The sequence below is a fragment of the Labrus mixtus genome, chromosome 7 (assembly GCF_963584025.1).
Source record: "Labrus mixtus chromosome 7, fLabMix1.1, whole genome shotgun sequence".
Lineage (NCBI taxonomy): Eukaryota > Metazoa > Chordata > Actinopteri > Labriformes > Labridae > Labrus > Labrus mixtus.
In genome coordinates, this window is record NC_083618.1 from 9784477 (window position 1) to 9805238 (window position 20762).

Genomic DNA, 20762 nt, shown 5'->3' on the forward strand with positions numbered 1-20762 from the left:
TAAAAAGTCTGTAAGTATTCAAAGATTTCATCTGTGTTTAATCAGTCACAGTGCTCAAATATTCTGCCACTGTATAATCTCAATTTAGGGACAAATAACAATCTAATTTGATTTTTTTGGTTGATTCTTTCCAGTGTGTTAAATAGTTTGCTTTTTTTGTAGTTTTATCATTTGGTTTAGTCTATGCTGTTTTTTGTCTGGGGCAGAACCAGCTAGCTGAGGGCAGAGCTCTCTACAGTCTGTCTGGAGGTGAGGGCTTTGGTATGGAGTATGGCGGGGTCACTGTCTTTTAGATGGGTATAAAAATGTAATCGTCTCTATTGGATTTTGATAAGTGAAATATTCTATCTTGATTCTGCTCTGCATGTATTATTTGGTGTTTCCTGTTTGAAACAGAGAACAGCCCATGTCTGGGAGAAACTGTGCAGAAGATCCAGGTGCAGTTATAGCACTTCCTTGACTGGAGATAGGTGCACCAGATCATCTGTGAACAGCAGGCGTTTGACTTCAGTGTCTAAAAGGGGGACGCCAGGTGCTGCAGACTGTCCTTATGCCCTTGCCGACTCGTTGATGTAAATGTTTTAAGAGCATTGGACTGAAGTGCATCCCTGTCTAACTTTGGGGGAAGAAGTCTGTGTGTTTTTGGTAAGCTTTATAGCAAACTTTTTTGCACATTTAATTAATATTATAAATTATTAATTATTCATATAAATTAATAAGTTAATATGATGTCCTATGTTTTTCCTCCAATTCCACCTCCTAACAGTTTAAAAAGGAGACCCTCGAGCCAAATAGTATATTTGGTTTTGTTGGATTAGCACTAGTGACTTTGGGCTTTATTGTCATAAATAAATAACTACTGATAATAAAGCCAACCATTTTCTTTAAGGCAGGTTGTACAACATCCATTTTTTTCAAGATTTTTTAGCGAAATTATCTATAGTAATGGGTAGGTATATAGGCTATAGTTTAAGTCTTGTTTCTGAAGATAAATCTGATATTTTGAGTTTAACAATAATTTGTTCCATCATTCTGATTAATGTCATTGTCAGGCCTTTATGCTTACATTTAAACCATGAGGACAACCCCCTTTTAATGTGTCTGCATCTGTTACATTTTACATCAGAAGTAAGTCGGGGGTAATGCCAATAAGTAAAAATAAGATAATCAACTCAATACTGTATCAATCATTGTTATTATATGAGATTAAACCTTTACTGATCCCCAACAGGCAAATTTAAAATAACATGTATAAGATACAGATCAGAGAGGGAGGCAGAAATGAAAATGGTGTAGATAGATTAAAAAAAAGAAAAAGAAGAATATTCTTAAATTAAATGAATTGAATAAGCCTTGTGTCGTTATCTAGCATATCATTAAGCAGTTAAAGGCACGTGAACAGGCTTTGACTTTGACCCACACCTCCATTGTAGTAAAAAAAAAAAAAAATCACGTTTTTGTTTTCTTACTTTCTGTTCATTCAAACCAATTAATTTGAAGACCAGATTAAAATGTAAAAAATAAAACGTCTTCACATTAAAAAAAAAAACCATGCAGATAAAATCAGAAAACGCAACAATAAAGTAATGTGAGGGGGTTCTGTCAAAAGCCTATGCACGTGCCTTACCTTCTCAGCTTTAAGCTGCATGAGCAGAGCGCATATGCCGAGGCTTACGCCCACTCTCTGAAACCGGAAGCTGGTGCAGTATTTCGACGAACGAGTAGCTGTATTTCCAGACATAGACGATCTTTGCACGGAAGAACTGGCCGGAGCTGGCACGTGCGGGCAGGGCGGTGCTCACCGTGACTCCCGCAGTCCCTCCTACTCCCCATCACGTTGCCTTTTCTCGTTACAGATTGTGTTTGCTGAAAGCCAAAGTATCGCTGGAGATTGGCTGGGACCGAGAGAATGTAGGTCAGGAGCTGCTTGTGCAAACATGAGCATCGTAAAATAGCCCAAATGTGCCTGAAACCGCAGTGTCCTCACAGAACTGCTCAAAAGACCGCCTGTTACTAACAGGCACATGCCTTCAGAATTATATGGAGGTCACTAAACTATGGGGGTTGGGTGGGATGTTTTTATTCAAAACCTCTTCCTTATCCTCGATAGGTGAGCTGAATGAGACACTCCTCACTGCAGCCTCAACGTGTTGGGAATTAGGCTATGGGGTCACTGTGTGTTTGATATAAAACTCGTCACCTGCTTTGGACTTCACTGTCACCTGCTAGGAGCTGTTATTTCCATTTACAACCAGGGATATCACACACACATATTTAAGTTATATTAGTTAGCCTAATGTATTTTTACTATTATAATACCACAAATATTTAATGTAAGAGTGACTACATATATGAATACACATATTATCATTATTCTAGACATCAAGTCTCTGTATACCCTGAGCAAACACAAGATTGGTAACATGTGACTTGCTATGACGGACACTTTTAACCTAGGCGTTAGTGTCTTGCACAAGAGAGTAGGTTTGTCTTCATTGTACAATCAAAGTACGTCATTGATCATTTTTTCTTTATTAGGCCATACTACATAAACTGCCTTACATATTCTCTTGCTGATACCTAAATCTCTCAGCAGCTGTAGCCTTCAATCTCAGGGACTCACCATGTACGTCATTCTCCAAACTCGCTGCGTCTTTGGTGAAAGTGCGTTGAGTGTGTTTGCTCCATCATCATCATGGTCTGAGTTACAAAGTCACCTTAAACTAGAGAACTAAGTTGGATTGGAAGATTTTAACACCAGGATAAAGGATCATTTGAACATTGAATGCACATGTTTCTCTTCTTACAGCTTCTGATTTGTTGATGGATGTAATATTATTTTATTGTCTGTCTTTGTTCTCCGTCTTAAACTTTTACGACAGATCTTATATATTATATATAATATTTTCCTGCTCATTTTTTTTAAATGATTCCAGAGAACGATTGGGAAGTGGTTTCCATTAAAACCTTTTTTTTGTAGACTAGCCAATGATCAATGAATGATTAGTTTATTCTGAAAAACTGATACACTTTTAGGAGGTTACTTGAATGATGTTGAAACCTGATCAGTTTTTCTCATAATTTCTTACTGAGGACTATATAGTTTACAGAATAGTAGATGGTATATCTCCTATAACATGAATCATTTTCTGATTAGTTTGTACAAATGTTGTTCATACCTAATTATAAAATGTGAGTTGTATCCCTTATTTGAAGGACCAGGTATGAAAACAAAAACAAATATAGAGGAGGAGAATAAATTAAAAGTGTTGGGAACACACAGTACACAGAAGAAAAGACGACCTGTCCTCTGTCTTTTGTATCATTTTGTCCAGCCATAATACTGCTGTGTACAACTCTAGATAAGGATGAATGGTTAAATTCTAAACAACTTATTTATCTCATAAAATGCAATAAATAGGCATCATCGTACCATTTGTGTCCTCTTGTGACATTTGATTTCTGACCTCTGGCATTCAACTTTAAATGGTGGGCACATCACTGATTTAAAAGTGAATTAAATTAGTTTTCTGATGCACATGCCAGAGGTCACAGTGTAACATTACCTCCAAGGAACTTTCATATTCACAACTAGAAGTGGTGGGACTAACTGGAGTTTTTCAACTTCTCACTCGTTGCCTAATTAAACAATAATAAATTAACTATTATTTACTTTCTTACATTTAATTAGAGTTACCTCATGAACTAACATAACCCCCCCCCCCCGTTCCTACTAAATATTTACTACCCCACAGACGACTGGGGGTGCTATAACAACTCTAAGTGAAACTAGGTTAACGACTCTGATGTGAGTCATCCTTGAACATTAGCATGCTGATCCACAGAGGCTTACATGTCTAGCTGCGTGCACCAGATAGTTTAGAACTCAACCAGTCCAGTTACCTCAAGCCTTGAATAGTGTTAACACGTTTCTTTATGTTATACCTATTGATACATCTTCAATACATTTCATATAGCCTAGAGAATTCTCATTTAGACCATTACATGAATTAACAGCTTTACAACAATTTGTACAATTCATTTAGCAGACACTTTTGTCTAAAGCAAAGTACATCAGAGAGTTAGTACAACACAAGCAAGGATCTAGACAGGATATATCCTGTCCCCATCAATATCATGAAGTGCATATGCATTCTTAAAAGAGCTGAAGTAAACTTATTGACTTAATATAACGCAAATAAAAAAGACAGTACTGGAAGCTCAACCATAATAAATCACATCATAAGGCTGCTGGTTACATATTGCTTAATAAATGTTTAGATATATCATCATCATCAATATTATTAAAGCATGCAGGTAAATTATTTTCTCAATATTCATCTCTTTTATTATAATGATTTTAATAACAACAAATGTCTATTTTTAATTTTGTATTTATTCTTTCTTATAATTTGACAGTCCAAGAATGTTACAATATTGTTGATTAAACTTAATTTGCTTGAGTTCAACCTCATACTGTATCAGCCACATAATAACACCTGATTTAGTTATTAAATAATTTAAGATTTTTTTATTACATTCCTATCAAAATGGTACCACTGATACTGTTCAGGTTTGTGCTTCCACTGCCTTTCATTTGAACAAAACAAGGATATGAAAAAGTGTTTTGAATTGCTCATTGTAAATATTTTTTTATTATTTGGCCTATTGTTGCCTTCATTGGATAGCTGAAGAGAGACAGTACATGTTAAGAGGAGAGCGTGTGGGATGACATGCAGCAAAGGGCCACGAGGTCGGATTCAAACCTATGGACCCTGCAACAAGGACTTTTGCCTCTGTACATTGGGCACGCGTCATTACCGCTAGGCTATATGGCGCCCCCATTACAAAGAATTTGAATCATATGAATGAATGTTCTTTAACAGCCAAGTCGTGTCCCATACCTGGTTTGACCCTCTCTTAGAAACATAACCCCCTACAGGGAGCTCACCCTGAGAAAAGGCAAAGTTCAGGTGTTACACAAACTTTTTCTGGGAACCTGACAAGCAACTGCAGTGGATCTTTTAAATGATAGTTTGGCGCCTCTTAGTGGTTTAAATTGGCAGTGCTGCTGCCTTCTATTGAAAAAGGCAGATATGATAAATCAGGTCACATGACAAGTTATTTGGGGCATGCACTTGGTGAGCTGACTTTCAAGTGTTGCATTGCAGCATAGTAAAATTGTGAGGGTACAAAGTAGTTTGAACATGAAACAGTAAACATTTTATTCTATACTTTTTCATTTTTTGTAAAATATACTTGTTTGTAAAGCAACATAGTTCCGCTCTAGGTTTGGGATCATATGGATATGTCTTGAAATAATTAGTCTAAAGGTGCGCACCGCAAACTTACTCTTATGGACAGCCTTCCTCAGCCTCCTCCCGTTGAACAGGATGAAGCCATAATATCCCTGTGACGGATATTGACATATTGTGAATTAGCAACCAGAGTCTGCTCAGTAGGGATCAGCTGGAAGAGCCATACGGTATTGTCATCATGCCACGTCCACTAACGCAAAACACACATTTAACTTGCTGATTAAAATATCAAAGATTCCCCAGTGGCATTCAACAGAGGGTGTGACACGTGTCAACTGCCTCTCCTGTTGATGCGCAGAGAATGAAACTTAAGTGCACAGCCCAAACAAAGACTGACAACGATCCAATATCAATCTCTACTCAAAGCAAGTTTCGTTTCACCCACCTAAGCTGACTAGACCTTCCTAGTTTTCAGATCAGAGCTTGTTCTCATGATTAAACCTGGACTGTGTATGAAGCTGCATGCTTTCGTCAGGGCCTTTAAATAATAATAATAATAAATTGTATTTGTAGGCTACTTTATAGTTTTTTAAGAAAAGAAATCTCAAAGTGCTACAGAGATTTAAAATAAATTTAGATAAACAATAAAGATGGCACTAAACAATTTAGATGGCACTGGCTTTCATATTCATACCCAATATGACCTACTACTGAGTAGTCTGTGTAGGCCTAGTAGGCGATGTCGTGAAATCCCAGTAGGCTATAAGCACTTTTGCATATATAGGCCTATGGCAGAAATACCTGGATGTATAGTAGGCTACTAGATTCTCCATATCGTTTAAAAATATGAGCACATTGGTTATACTAGAATGACTGTAACATTGAAAAAGAACAAGCATCATGCCTTCACTGTAAGAGTAACCATTTTACAGGTTCAGTGGTGTCCAAAAGGAGTTGAGAAAGGGAAACTGAATATAATAAAATGGTCATGTGCATGGAAAGAATTAAGAGGTCACTGTGCCTGAAACTGACAAAAACAATACCTATGTGGATGAAAAAACAAAGGTTTCTAAGCGTTTTTCTCCATGGTGATCAACTGCACAGCTGACATTCAGGGAAAGTCTGAAAGAATGAAAATGGTGCTGGATGCTGAAAATAGGTTCTTGGACATTGTGTGGACATTATTGGGGAGGAGTTGGGTACAGCTTGAAGGGCAGTGCTGGCGCAAAAAAAACCACTTTTTAGTCACGAATATTAATCACTTTTGGTGGACACTGTAAATACTTTGCACCGACCATGTTAGCCTACAAGCTTATATAATCCTGTAGGTGGCGGCAATGCAACAATCATGGATGCCAACTTCCATTAAACCCCACGGATGAAGAAAGTGCTCACACTCAACCTGGTGAAACCATAGACTGTAAATATTAATTTTCTACTGAAACGTGTGGTGTTAGCATGACCTTTGCATTCTATGTAATGGCTGTGAGTGAGTAAGTTAGCTTGTTTTTAGCCATTAGTCACCGAATTCAATATGGAATCAAGTGGTGAGAAAAGATGGGAAGAAGTCAAGTCATTTAGCCTCCTTAACCTTAACTTAGTTACGTCACACAGTGATACAGTATTCAGTATTCACAACAAATAGACCCTGCATTTAAAACTTTGTTTGAGAAATAGTACAAACAAACTGGCATCAAAACAAGCTAATGCTGATTGAAGTGTTACATCTGATAAAGGTCTAGGTAACTATTCTGATAAACATCTGGATATTAATACACTCATGTAACAATATAAGGCCTTTAAAAACTCTGCCCAAACACTTTATCAGAGGTGTTTGTGTACATCATCAAAGCAGAAGAGAGAACACCTTCAAACGTACAGTCTATACGTAACATTATGGTGTTTTAATAAAGGGCCATTAAAGTGAACACTCCATCCTCGGAAACTGTTCGTATAATATGCACACACTGCATGGTTCAAAACATATTTTGACTTTTTGAATTTACTAATTTCTTCATAGGCTTTTGCTGTGTTGTTACTGCTCGCACTGACTCATGGAAGAATGTATACATCTGTATCAGGGGCTATTATCCATCACCTCCCAACTCCTCCATGACACATTCACTACTGGCTGTTACATCACGCTAATGGCACATTGTGAGTGTCTAAAAGAATGATGACTTTAGAGGGAAAGTCATGTAAGCAGGGCTTTTTTCCCCTCAATAACTTAAATGATCTTCATGGAGAGTATGACTTTGCCTCTGGAAACACTGCAGTGTTTCACTCTATTGCCGGGCACTGGTTCCCTTCTGTATGGGTAAGCTCTGTTGTAGGAGGAATCAATACACACAGTAAATGCAGAGCCCATGTTTAAATGTTTAGCCCCAGCCTCTTCGTTACACTACAGTGAATTCATGTATGCAAAAATTAACTCCTTGTGTATTCATTGACCAGCCTTCTCTCGCTTTCTCTCGACAGCTGATGTGCAGAAACAGACTGATTCCCTCGAGGATGCTGAAGAGGACTTTCTTCATCAAGGATGGAGATCTGTTTCCTCTGCATGCCAGCAGAAGTGAGTTGGAACAAAAACAAAATGCAACATTAATGTGATGACATTTAACACAGACGGGAGAACAATAAATATTTATTAAGTTGTGAATGCTACGGTACCACCTCCGTAATGCAGACATAAGACTTTAGACAGAATCACAAGCTAGTCATGTGAAATGTAATGCAAGTTTTAAAATGAAAAACAGGTTTTGTTTCAAATCTGTCTTCCGAGCAGATCGGAGAGGGTTAAAAAGCCATCTTAACACACCTTACACCACAGGAACACCTCCCAAGACAATCTTTGGAACCATCAGATAATCGGGCCATTTCTGACTTTGGTCGGAAAGGGGGGAATCGGGCCCAAAATTGGCCTGGACCCCAGGTTGGGAACACATGGCTTAGGGAAAATACACTAAAATACACTTCAAGAAATCTTAAATCTTGTAATCTTTAGTGAAAAATATATTTGTGCCCAGGTTGTCATCAGTCATTGATTAATACTCCAAACCATGAATTAGAGTCTGTGTATGAAGTGTAGTTTAATATCTTCACTATGGTTTATAGTGCCAATGACCCTTATTGTATTATATGTCAATATCATTTGTCTAAGTTGGAGCATGCAGACATTGTTTGAGGTCTCCCTTGTTGTCTACTCATCCGGCAAAATACATGAGCTGAATGCTGTTTGTCAAACTAAACCGTTACTACGTAGTTAACAAAAAACACACCTGCACCTGCATCTCTGAAGCTAATGCTGAAGCCGTTACTCATTGATAAGTTAGGTATTGTTTAAATGAGGGCACAGGGGTTGTATTGTGAATATTTCTAGGCCTCAACATATCTTACATAGTTTCTAGGAATAGCACATGCAAATTTTCATTTGTACAGTCCAGTTTTGTTTTTACTGAAAAGGATAAACAACTAAGAAGTGTATTTTTGTCAACACTTTTACATGTTATCTGAAGATCAGCTGAAGCAGGCCTTTGTAAGAAGTGTTAAAAAAATTACTGATAATCCACACATTTTCTGATAATTTGAGTTAATGATGAGCTTGTTTTTGTAGTGCCTCTCATTCCAAAAGACTTAGTCTGCCGTTCAGATCCACTGAAAAAGCTGTTGTGATGGGCAGTCACTGAATTGAAAAAAAAAAATGGTGTCGTAGGCCAAAAAATGAAAGCAGAGGGAACCACCATAGCAAATTTTCTACGTCTTGTTGTCCTCCTTCTCGTATTATCCGTCTTGATTTCTCACTCGTCCAATCATTGCATTTTCTCTTTGCTGCGCCCTCCAATCACCATGTGTCCTGCAGGCAGCAACACTTATACATATCTGTCGTAATTAGACAATCATTCCCACATGTGGATCAAACTCCTTCAACCACTCAACCCCTACCTCACCCTCCCATCCACCCACTGTCTCCTTTTTCCTCCCTCTGTTTTTCTTATTTCCCCGTCTCACACTCCACTACCCTCCGTGTGCCCCTTTTTCGCTTTTGCTCCCCCCCCCCCCCCCCCTCTTTCTTTCTGATTGAATTACCATAAGTGCAGGTCTTGGCCAAAATATGCCAGCTTGTTCTGATTAAAACTGTCCTTGTTATACCAGAGACTTTCCAAATGGCTGTGAGCAGTTTGTGTGTGTGTTTGAGGGCTGGGTTTAGGGAGGAGGAGGAGGAGGAGGAGGAGGAGGAGGAGGAGGAGGAGGAGGAGGAGGAGGGGGCAAAAAAGCAGTTTGTGTTGAAAAGAAAAATGCTGCCAGACAACATCATATGGCGAAAGATAAAGAATGGAAGCTCCAAAAAAACAAGATGTGGGCTGAGTGGAAGGAGATGGAGAGGCAGTGGAGGGGGACCGGAGAGGGAATAAGACGGTAATGGTAGTTGACAGAGTTGGGTTCACAACAGGTTCATGGTGACATCATGGTTGAATTTTAGGGAACATTTATATAGGAAAAACTATCGCTGTTCATTGGATGCACATGTACCCCCCAACCTCTTTTTTCTTTCCTTTCTTTCCCTCTTTTTTTTCACCCCCTTCTTTCTCCACTTGGCCACAAACCCTTATCATCACCAACAACACCAAATATGCTAATTAGCTTTGGCACTTTCAAATGTTCTTTAGCCCGCAGTGAAGTGAACTTGTGTCTCTTCGTGTACGCATATGGTTCCCTCATCCCTCAGGTTGTGTGATAAACTTTAGAACCCCAAAACTGACAACTGCTACCCAGAGTGTCATTCTTTTTCTCGCTTTCTTGCTTTCTCTCACTCCTTTTTCTTCCCTTACTCCTCGTTTTTCTCTGCCCCTGTTTTTTTTTTTGCCCGTAAGTCTAGCCAACCCTCAGCACTGGTACAGTATGTTCTTTGTGTGCATGTTTATCTGTTTTTCAGAGACAGAAAAGACTTAAAGGAGCTTCGGGGACCTGAAACGTGTTTATGGTGAATGTGTGGGTGTAAGTATATTTGTGTCAGCTCTTTTTCTCGCTTGGAGAAAATTAACAGCAGGGAGTTGTGGCGTATTAAAGGCTCTTTGTGTCTTGTGCATATGTTTTTTTTTTTTCGGTTTGCAAGTGTTTATTAGTGTGTGGGTATTCGCCAGGCGTAATGTGAGTGTAGCTCTGTCTTTGCTTTCCTGTATATATGCTTGTATGTTTGTGTGTGCCCGAGCGAGCTTGTCATGCATGCCTGTCATCCTCTGCATGCCTCTCCGTGCACCACAAAGCTTCACATGACATCAATCTGAGAGCAGAGGGATAGTGATCTCATTACCAACAGCCTGTTGCTGATTAAAACCTGCCGTCTGCACCCTTCTTTCTTTTCTTCTCCCTCCTCTCCTGCTTCCTTGTCCTTTTCTTGCCCCCCCCCACCCCCCTTCATGCCTCCTCCACCCCTAAAAACTCCACAGTCGCACCATTCTGCGGTTTTCTCCGCTGCTGACTGCCAAAAAGGGCCCCATTTTGAGTTCTGCAGAAAGTTATATGCTCCCCTTTTTTTCCTCTTTACTTTTTTTTCCCCCTTTTTTATTTCTTGTTCTTTCTCCTTTCTGTACATCTTTGGTCTGTTTTTATCAGAGGCCTCCACCATCCTTCCTACCTGCACGCCTCTACGAGTCCCTTCTCATGTTCCTAATCTTCTTTCTGAGTCAATCTGCTTTGACACCCAGTGACACCAAACAAGAACAAAGGTTTGGGGGGGGGGACAAAGTAATTGTCTGTGTATGCGTCTTCTGAGAGTGTGCATGTATCAACATGTGGATGTATATGCTTATTAGCTTGGTAGATTTACAGTCAGAAATACACAAACGCCTCTTTTACACTCAGCCAGGCCTCAAACACTCCCTTCCTCTAAGCTGATTTCAGTGACATAGAAACACATACAGCACTAACCTTTAACCCCCCTCGCGCTCACACAGTTACTGAGACGTTTGTCCAAATGACAAATGGTTAAAAAAGTGGACTTGTGATTGGATGGTTCATTCCAAAAACATGATAGAAGCCTCACTGAAGAAAAGCCAGGCTATGTTATGAACTCACAAACTTATCCCAGATCACTGATGATTAAAAACACACATTTTTATTTATTCATAAATTCCAGCTTCAGCTTGTGGCTTTGATCTATTGTTTCCATTTCTTGTTTGAAGGGACCCATGAACACATTTCCACAGAAATCCTGATAGTTATTGTGATAGAAATTTCTCAGAAGTGTCAAGAAAACAAAAATGGATTCAAACAATGTGAATAAAAGCTAAGTTCTAAAGTAAACAAAAATATAAAGTAATGAGGGCAGACATGAACCATCAAGAAATATTAGCCCTTCCCCATTGTACCGATTTACATTAGCTGTCTAGTAAGGCTCATTAAAGAGGCATTATAGTGGGCTGCCTCTCTGCGTAGTCCACACAGTCAGGCAGTAGCAGACGGTTTTATCTCTGACATGAAGAGGCAGGTAGCTCTGCCCCTCAGGGGCTGACCGGCTGGGTTTGATCTCCTCACAGATCATATGTATCTCCATTAAATGCTTCCTTACCAGAAAAACCAAGGGGCTGATTTGCTTAGGAAAATCCTGTAGGAGGAGAAGAGTTCACTTGAACTGATTTAAAGGTGCAGAAACCGCTGGGAGAATGGCTCTTTGTACTTCTCAGGCTGGGAAACAGCTCATGCTAGTTTGCATTTTGGAGATGTAATGAGGTCATCTAACATATATACCAGGCTCTGAAGGGTTTTTTAGAAGGAGAACGCTGTAGGATTGTTTTATACACACAAGTTTTTGGACACTGTTTTGATTTGGAGCATGATAATATATTATATAGTATATCAGTGTTTGATTTGCCATCATTCATTCATAAGCATTGCTTTTCAAGTAATGTTTCGATTGTCTTCAGCCTTCAGGAAACTGATGTTGAGAGGGCGTATATTTCTTTCCCATGTCACAATAAAACACAGAGTGGCCCTTGACTGGCCCCAGGCTTCTGGACTCCCACATTGGCTGGCCCCGATCCTAAAGTCAAGGCATTGTAAACATAAAGTGCAGGCCAAGAGCTGATATTGATATCCCCAAAGGTGTGCAGCCCCCCCCCCCCCCCCCCTGCAGCATGTGTGTTTGTATATGTCTGCGAGTTAATGACTGTTTCATTAGTGCAAGTGTGTTTACGTGTGTGTGTGTGTGTGTGTGTGTGTGTGTGTGTGTGTGTGTGCGTCTTAGTGTGTAAGACCTATATTTGATATGTGAGCAGAGGAACAAATTTAGAAATCTAACAATCAAACAAAAGACTGGCAGCACAGTTAAGGAGTGGAGGTAGAGAGAGACAAAGAAAGAACGAGAGGAGGGACAGGGGGAGGAGGGGGGGGGGGGGGCAGCGAGTTGAAACCTAAGCTTTCTGGACCCTGTTTTCCCTTCCTTCGGGCATTCTGTGGCTGGTTAAAAAATGTGCTGTATATTTGAAGTGTTGGATCACGTGACAAAGGCAGGGTTTGTGAATCAAAGTACACAATGATTTCAGGAGGGGAGAGAAGAAGAGAGTGGAAGAAAGAGGGTGTGTGTTAGAGAAAGAGAGAGAGAGAGAGAGTGGGACGGGAAAAGAAGAGGGAGGCGGAATGCAACAGGCTGAGCTCAATCGTCACTGCCAGAGGGACTTCTGACTGACAAACACAACTACTACACTCCTTTTTCAGCCCCTCACTAACATCCAGACTGTGTGCCGCTTTCAAAACTCACCCGATCTGGTAAGTCTGCCTTTCAACCCCATTTTCAAGATCTCCTTTTTCCTCATAACTTTCTCGGGCTGTTGGCTGTTTGTGAGAAAAGAAGACAGAGGACATGTCAGAGCATGAGTGAGATGTGTGTTTCTCTTGTCTCTCTCCCTCTGTGTGTGTGTGTGTGTGTGTGTGTGTGTGTGTGTGTGTGTGTGTGTGTGTGTGTGTGTGTGTGTGTCTGAGATGTTTCGGGACAGCGTGAGCGGAGATTGAGTTTCCTGAGGACAGCTTTAATTGAGTACAGAGATTTCGAGAGGGAGAAAGAACAACAGAAGCAGCAAAGGAGGGAAATGAAAGCTGAACGGCACTTGCATGTGCTCCGAGGCCACTCCATGTGAGGACATGAACGCTTGTGGACATTTGTGTGTGTGTGTGTGTGTGTGTGTGTGTGTGTGTGTGTGTCATCATATGTCTGCACCGCTGATGGATGCAGATCTTGTTACTCCTAACTTTTTAAACTGATTCCCAGTTGCTGAACGATTTTTGACTTCTAAGGTTGAATAGGAATACAAAAAGGAAGGCGGGTGGGTTATGATACAACAACAACACATTACAAACCGTTCCTTATTGTTTGATGTAGCTCTATCGGTCAGTCCGAGTGCTACAGGTGAGCGTAACCATTTCGGGCCATTTAGGTGCAGCAGACAGAGTGGCTGCTTTAGCCTGCAGGCTCTGAGCCAACAGACGGGCTGTCAGACTTGATGGATCACTCCATCAACACCAAAATGGCTGAGTAAGTCTGCTCTACCTGAGTATGTACACACTCATCCCCCCCCCCTGAGGGTTATGTAAACAGGTTTCCATCCACACAATTACATAAGTGCGATGGAAACACTGAAATAGGCTACTCCGGATATCACAAGACAGTCTGCAGTGTGTCTGATAACTGCAGCTTTGATTATGTTTGCGCGTGTGTGTGTGTTTGTCTGTGTGTGTGTGTGTGTGTGTGTGTGTGTGTGTGTGTTTGTCTGTGTGTGTGTGTGTGTCTGTGTGTGTATAAAAACGTACTGACCCCCTCATGTTTTAACACAAGCCCTTTTTATGCAATGTGAATCCGCTCAAATAGCATCCTTTGTACGACATGTGCTATATAAAGACAGACGTATTGGGTGATTAATGGCCCTGACATTTATCTGCTAAGTGCTGTTTCCCAGCTGATCCGAGGTGTCTGCATCCGTCCACTAACACCATGCTGCTGACCATGCCACTCTCTCTATACCACACACTCTAACGCAAGGGCCGTTTATTCTAGCAAAGGCTCGATAAATCTATTCCAGATTAATTTTCCTTAATGTCTGGAGGAATGTTCATCAGCACGTCTGCAGGGATAGGTGGACAAGTCTATAAGCAGACTTATAAACTGCTGGGTGTAAACAATTCGCAGTGTAATACGAATTTGAAGGACTCACTAAATATAGCTCTTTTGATTTGTCTTCTTTGTCGTCTTTCATCACTTGCTCATTTTCTCTGTCAGTGGACGTCCGCAGTGTATGGACTACTGAGCGACCTCTTTCACTCTGATCCCAGGTCAGACTTTTTCAGCTTCTAAAATGAAACATTTAGGGTGGAAACATCTGCTTTGGTTAAGTTGTCTTCTATCATCATTTGGAAATGATTTCAATTTCGAAACTTCTAGAAAAAGACAGTTCGTGTGTGTGTGCGCATGGGTTTGCTGAATACGACTTCTTTAACTGCATTGCATTCTCATCTTTGTTCGCTACACTTTTCAAGAATGGCACCCCCTCAGGCTGAGGAGGCTGTCTGGCTCCTTTCCCTCTTTCTCTCTGTCTCACTGACTTCTTTCTTCTTCATTTCCTCAATGTGGAAAAAAAACCCTCCATCTTCTTTGCTGGAACGTGTCAGCTGAGTTTGATTTTCTACAGGGTTGCTGTCATGGTCGCTACATATAAATGGACACTTGGAACTTCCAAAACAAAGAAGCAAGCGTTTGCCACTTGTTTTTGAGCGACAGAGACACGAATGTTTTGCTGTTCTGCCGAGAACAGTGTTGTCCACGGAGTTATTTTGAGAGATTTTGTTGCAAGCCACTGGCTGATTGTGGTTCAGCTTGACGTTCTCAACTAGCTTCAGAGATTTTTGGTGTCACTTGCAAAATTCATCGTTGCACTCTTTCAAAACTCAAGGCTGAGTGTGTCTCAGTGTGTCAGAAAAGTATCTCCATGTGTTTAATCATGGCCACGAAGCTCCTCAGCAAGTCGTTAAATATCTTCTAATCCTCTCTGCAGAGGAACAATAGGGCAAAGGCTTGGATGTGTGTGTGTCTGTGTCTGTGTGTGTGAGACAGGTGGTGGGGGTTTCAGGCAGTCTTTGGAGTCACTTTTCACTTTAATACTAAATGAAAAGCTGCCTACCAAATGCCTCAATTAGGCTTGACCCATGGCCAGGCCACTGAGCCTGAAGCGACAGGAGCTGACCCCGTCTCTGACCTGCGGACCCCCAGCAGCCCACAGGGGTGGCTCCACATAATGACAACATTGTGTGTTATATGAAACATTGCTATCACACACATCATAACCATTTGCTCTGCTTACATAGAAGTCATTCTATTACAAGTATAAGACAACAAGTTTAAATCACTGCACAAAAGTAAAGTTAGTGGAATGACAGGTGACACTTGGTTGTAAAGATTGACCCAGGTTGAGGCTGCAACTGGAAGCTTTCAGGTCCGGTTCTTGTATATGGAGATGTTTTTATGATTGCTGACACTATATCATGTACTTAAGTATTGTGTGAATATTTATTGATTGTAAAGATTTAACATTAACCAAAGAAAGCACAGTTGCTGGGCAGGTCACAACTTGTCCACCATAGAATTAGTTTTCATTTTGTAAACTTTTTAAATGTTTCCAAACGTTGCATTCAGTATTGAATAATTACAAAGTTGATATATTTACAGAGCTCAAGCTTACATCTACAAGTTGCTTGTTTCCCCCCCAAATCAATAGAAGTATGGCTATTTGGCATTTTACTCTAAAAAATAAAAAAAAAAGGTAAATGGTAATTGATAAAAATTGTCGAATAATTGTTTTGTCAATTGGCTGATCAATAAACAAGTTTATCTTCCCATAGGTCTTACTTAAAGAACATTAGTCTGGATATTCAAAGAATACTTTCATACCAAAAAGAGAAACAAGACAACTTAAAGTCATTACAGTTAAAGCTCATATTTATCTACATATGTCATTGAAACCTTACTAGCTTTGTTTGTAAGGTGTAAAAAATTCAGTTTCAGTTTCCACTGATATTTTACTTTTTTTTTTTACAGTGAAGCATTTCGGGTCTCTTTGTCTCAAACTAAGCAAACACCGTTTTTAGTTTGAATTTCCATTGATGGTTTATAAAAATTTATTTTTGTTTTCAAATCTGCACATTAAAGAGGTTTCTGAGTCCATGTTCAGGTAGTAAGGTTAATGCTTAGTTCAACATGTTTTGGGAAAAAGTTCACCGGCTTGATGAGAAATTGACAACAGTATTTAGCAAATAGCTTAGCATAACAATATTTGTTTACTGGGTGATTTTATTGAAAGGAAGGCTGGCAATCATTCTGAAGGATGTTTCTGCATAATGCTTGGAAAATAGAAATCCAATGTGTTGTGCAGGCATATATCGTCTATACATCTGTGTGTACATTATTGACAGGATAACGACATAATAGCTAGCATAAATCGAAACTATGTGTCCGCCACAGCCAGAAACATTTTGCGGTCATATGATGGCTGTCAGACACTGAGGGGTTTTCAGCCCAGCGATAATTTAATTCCTCAAAACACATTTTTACATGTCAGTTTGACATAAAATATAGTACAGTTCAGTCATTTGTTGGAAAATCTAATTATGTTGTTTGTGTGTGATGGTGCATGTGTTTTTTGTCAGGGTTTTTTTTTGGTGCGCATTTTCCTCTCGGTGTGTTCAGAACAGCTCATCTGTGGCTGCTTTCTCTCAGAATCTGCCAGATTTGATTTTGGGTTTCATGGTTTGCTGCTAATTGTTCCAGCTAAAGGCATGTTTTCCCTGCAATTGGCCATTTTTCGGGGAGTTTTTAGCAGTTTTTCCACTCAGGCGCTGTATTTGAGTTGACTTTATACACACAAACTTAGTGGTTTGAAACTCAGAGTCTATTCAAGTTTGACATCAGCGTTTTCTTCCCACTATCTCACACTAATTCTACCACTGATGCATCCACAAGCTGAATAAAAAACATAACTTTTTTTAAACTGATGTGTTAGTTAAAATATGCTGTATACAATTATGTTCAACATTAAACCATGAACTGATTTCTGAATAAAAACAGCAGATACAAAAGCTTAGTCATCCACCAAAAAACACAAATGAGTTAATGAAATAGTTCAAGACCAGCTTGCACCGGTTTTCTATTAATCCTTGCCTATTTTTCTCCTGACTCGCATCGCTCTTCAATTAACCCACAAGTGGGAAGTTCGGACGTTTCTTTCTACCTACTGGCAGGAGAGGAAAAAGAGAAAAAGTGAAAAGGATCATATTTAACATTTTTCAGTCCAGAGGATCCAAGTGTGGTTATTATCAGAACCACTTTTTTTCACACTCACTGAGGTCAAAATCAATAGAAGAAAAATCATATAACCATGTAATCCATCAGATATGCTAACAGTGAGGAGTAATCAGCCACATGGTTACACTGAACAAAGGACATCATTATGTGATGGAGAGCAGAGCATTTATACCCTCTGGTTCCTGTTTGCAGCTACTTAACTAACACTGTTCTTGTTAAATGGGACATTTAACATTTTTATTTGAGATGTTCATTATGTCTAATTTTGTGTTTTTTGTACCTGACAGTTCTGACTGAAATCATAAAACTTGGCACTTTGCTTGTTTAAAACACCAGATTTCAAAAAGAAAGCTTTGCCCATTAATAACCAATGCTAACTGTCAGTAGTACTAAGTATGTGAGTCTGAGTCATGAAAAACTATTAACACTACAGAAAACAGGAGTTTGATTGATGTTGGCCTTACACCACAAAAGTATAAAAAACCGTTGACATGAGGTGAAAATAGAAAAGTAAGTGACAAGCAACAAATGGGTTAAGAATGATTAACGTTACAAGGTGTGCCTCTGATTCTTGTGTAAATAAAACAAAATTACAGGTCTACTGATCATGGCTCTGTTGGATGCTACAAGTGAAGAACAACACAAAGTAATTATATGAAGCAAGACAGGTTCAAAACTCATAAAACTAAGTACATGTTGACACAAAACTTAAGTCCTACATAAAAACCAGCATGATACCAACCAGAAAAATAGAGTCACAAAATTAAAGAATAGCATTTGTCCTTCACAAAGTTCAGCCCTCATCAAAAACAGTTTGTCGTCCTGATAATACATACATATGTACTTTCAGATTCAGTTTAGAATACAGTTGACAACCTTACACGAGATAATCAGCAACATATTCACTAGTTTTTTCTTCACAAGGAGAATTCCCTTCTTTCTTTCTTTGACTTTTTCAGAGTGAGACTGAATCATCAAGTGATGCCAGTAAAAATAGAGGCAGATAATCTCTGAAGCACGCAGGGATTCAGAGTGCTTACAGAGTCATAGTTGTAATTGAATATTTAAGTCATCCTTTGTTTTATTCCAAAGCAAATACCAGCCTAAACTGAGATGTGGTTGGATGTGATGACCACCATGTAAGAGTATTTGTTTCTGCCAGTGCAAAGTCTGTCCCAACAATAAGAGCAGGACAGAAACCTGATGGTAATATTATTTTTAATACATATAGAAGAGAGAACACTTTCTCATTTGTATATTATGTTTAAATTCCAATATTTAACAAACTGCCTTCAACTCTGCTCCAGATTTTTGTGCTCGTTGGGAATCCAAAAAATTACTTTACAATTAAGTCTCCGTTTTCTAAACCCTTTATTGCTGAAAACTTGTACATTCATTCACTGTTACCAAATGACACTTAAACCTATCACCAAACATCTCTCAGCCCTTGAAATTATACTGAAGATTAACTTAAATTCTTCCACCATGTTATCACCACACCAGCAGGACATTTTTTCATAATGTGCCGAAACACAACAAACCAATGTAACCAAAATGTCCAACATACCAAAGATTGATTGATTTCTCACCAAGTTGTTTACAGCCATGATTTCATTCAAGCTCTCTACTATGTGCAGTACATAAATACAAACTACAGAGTAAGAAAAAAGGCTACAACAAGAAGTCCTTTAGCAGTTAATTACACAAAAACCTGATAAAGTCATATAGGTAAGGACCCAGTTCATAATATGTCCACACTATTTAAGAAAAATAACCTTGAAGTTGAACTTGAGACATGCAACTCTTTTTTAACGGCTGACAAACATGTTGTTATTGTTTTTTAGGATAGATGTAAAAAATGATGATCGTGCGTAGAGTTACTTTCTCCAGTTTTTAGGGTGATTTTTCAATAAATTTATTTGGACTTTTTCCTGCCAGCCCCCTTATACATGTTCCGTGTGAAGTCGGGGTGAGCTGATGTAAGAACACAGCATGAATTATTCAGGAAAGTTCGCCATAAGTGAGCGGGAAGGGGTGGTGACTGTCTTTTACATCCTGCAACCAGCAAACGACCATAGACTGTACGCGCCACCGCTACGATCCCCGTGCATATAATGAAACTGCTTTATTATGTTTTCTGTTTGCCAGTTTGTAGTATGTTCTTCTCTAATCTTTCGTTGACATTGTGATTGTGTCCAACTACACAGAAGCATTGATAAAAATGCTAAAATTCTAATTTTAGCATTGCATAGCGGACTCTGTTGTCTGACAGGGATATTCGCCTGCCGTGCGGTGTATGAACAACCAACTCAGGAGCATTTCAGGTGCAGACTACCTGAAATTGTCTAGACGTTTTCAGGAGTGAAGATGTCAAAACGGCTGAAGATTGGTTGTAACTTTACGTTAGCCGATTAGTAATTTGTTTTTAGGAGAATTCTAATTTACTACTCAGATCAGCCTCATCATCTTGGCTCAATTAGACGACTAATTCCAACTCAGAAAGTGGGAAACTAGCAACATAAATTAGCTAACAGTTTGTCCACATCAGCGAGAACATCAGCTAAGATCAGACTAAGGTGCCCCCATGAATCCAATAACCTGCCAATGTTGATCCTATACTTTATCCCCTGTTTCAGTCACATTCCCATTTTGCCAGAGGTTTCTGTAGACAAAAATATATCCTTTGCTATTAACAGGTTCAGTTGTCTTGTGATAGAAACAAAACTGTATTTGTTAATGATAACTATCAAGAGGCCGGTTCTATTAACACGGGAGGGGTCAAGATGTGTTTTTAACCAGCTGAGACTCAGCAGAGTAACGGGCTGCGTTTTTCCCACTTTAGAGCCGATGTTGTCTGTCACTGTTTCTTATTTTCCAACCAAAATAAAAAGAAATGGAAGAGATTCAACGAATTTAATTTTGGTCATGTATTTCATTACACACAGAGATCTTTATGAAAACAACCTGGGGCCATTTTCCAAGGACTGCTTACATGTACAGTACAAATGATTGCAGTGACACCTTTCACAAATGATTGTTGCCCACAAATTGCAAGTCCTACAGGGCTGTTGCAAGCTCATGCAGGGTTTGCAAGTATGCCGTTTGTTTGGATTTGTCAAACGTGCCAAAGTACGCAAAGATAAATGATTTAATGAGGCTTG

The 20762-nt window shown here is 39.4% G+C and overlaps 1 protein-coding gene across 1 annotated transcript in view; it reads left to right on the plus strand.

Moving 5' to 3' along the window:
* The first annotated feature begins 12799 nt into the window (after window positions 1-12799).
* Window positions 12800-20762, plus strand: part of LOC132977814 (retinoic acid receptor gamma-A-like) — a 36611-nt gene continuing 28648 nt past the window's right edge. The window contains exon 1 of the mRNA XM_061042665.1: window positions 12800-13022. The gene's annotated coding sequence lies outside the window, so the exon portion shown is untranslated. The remainder of the gene's footprint in view (window positions 13023-20762) is intronic.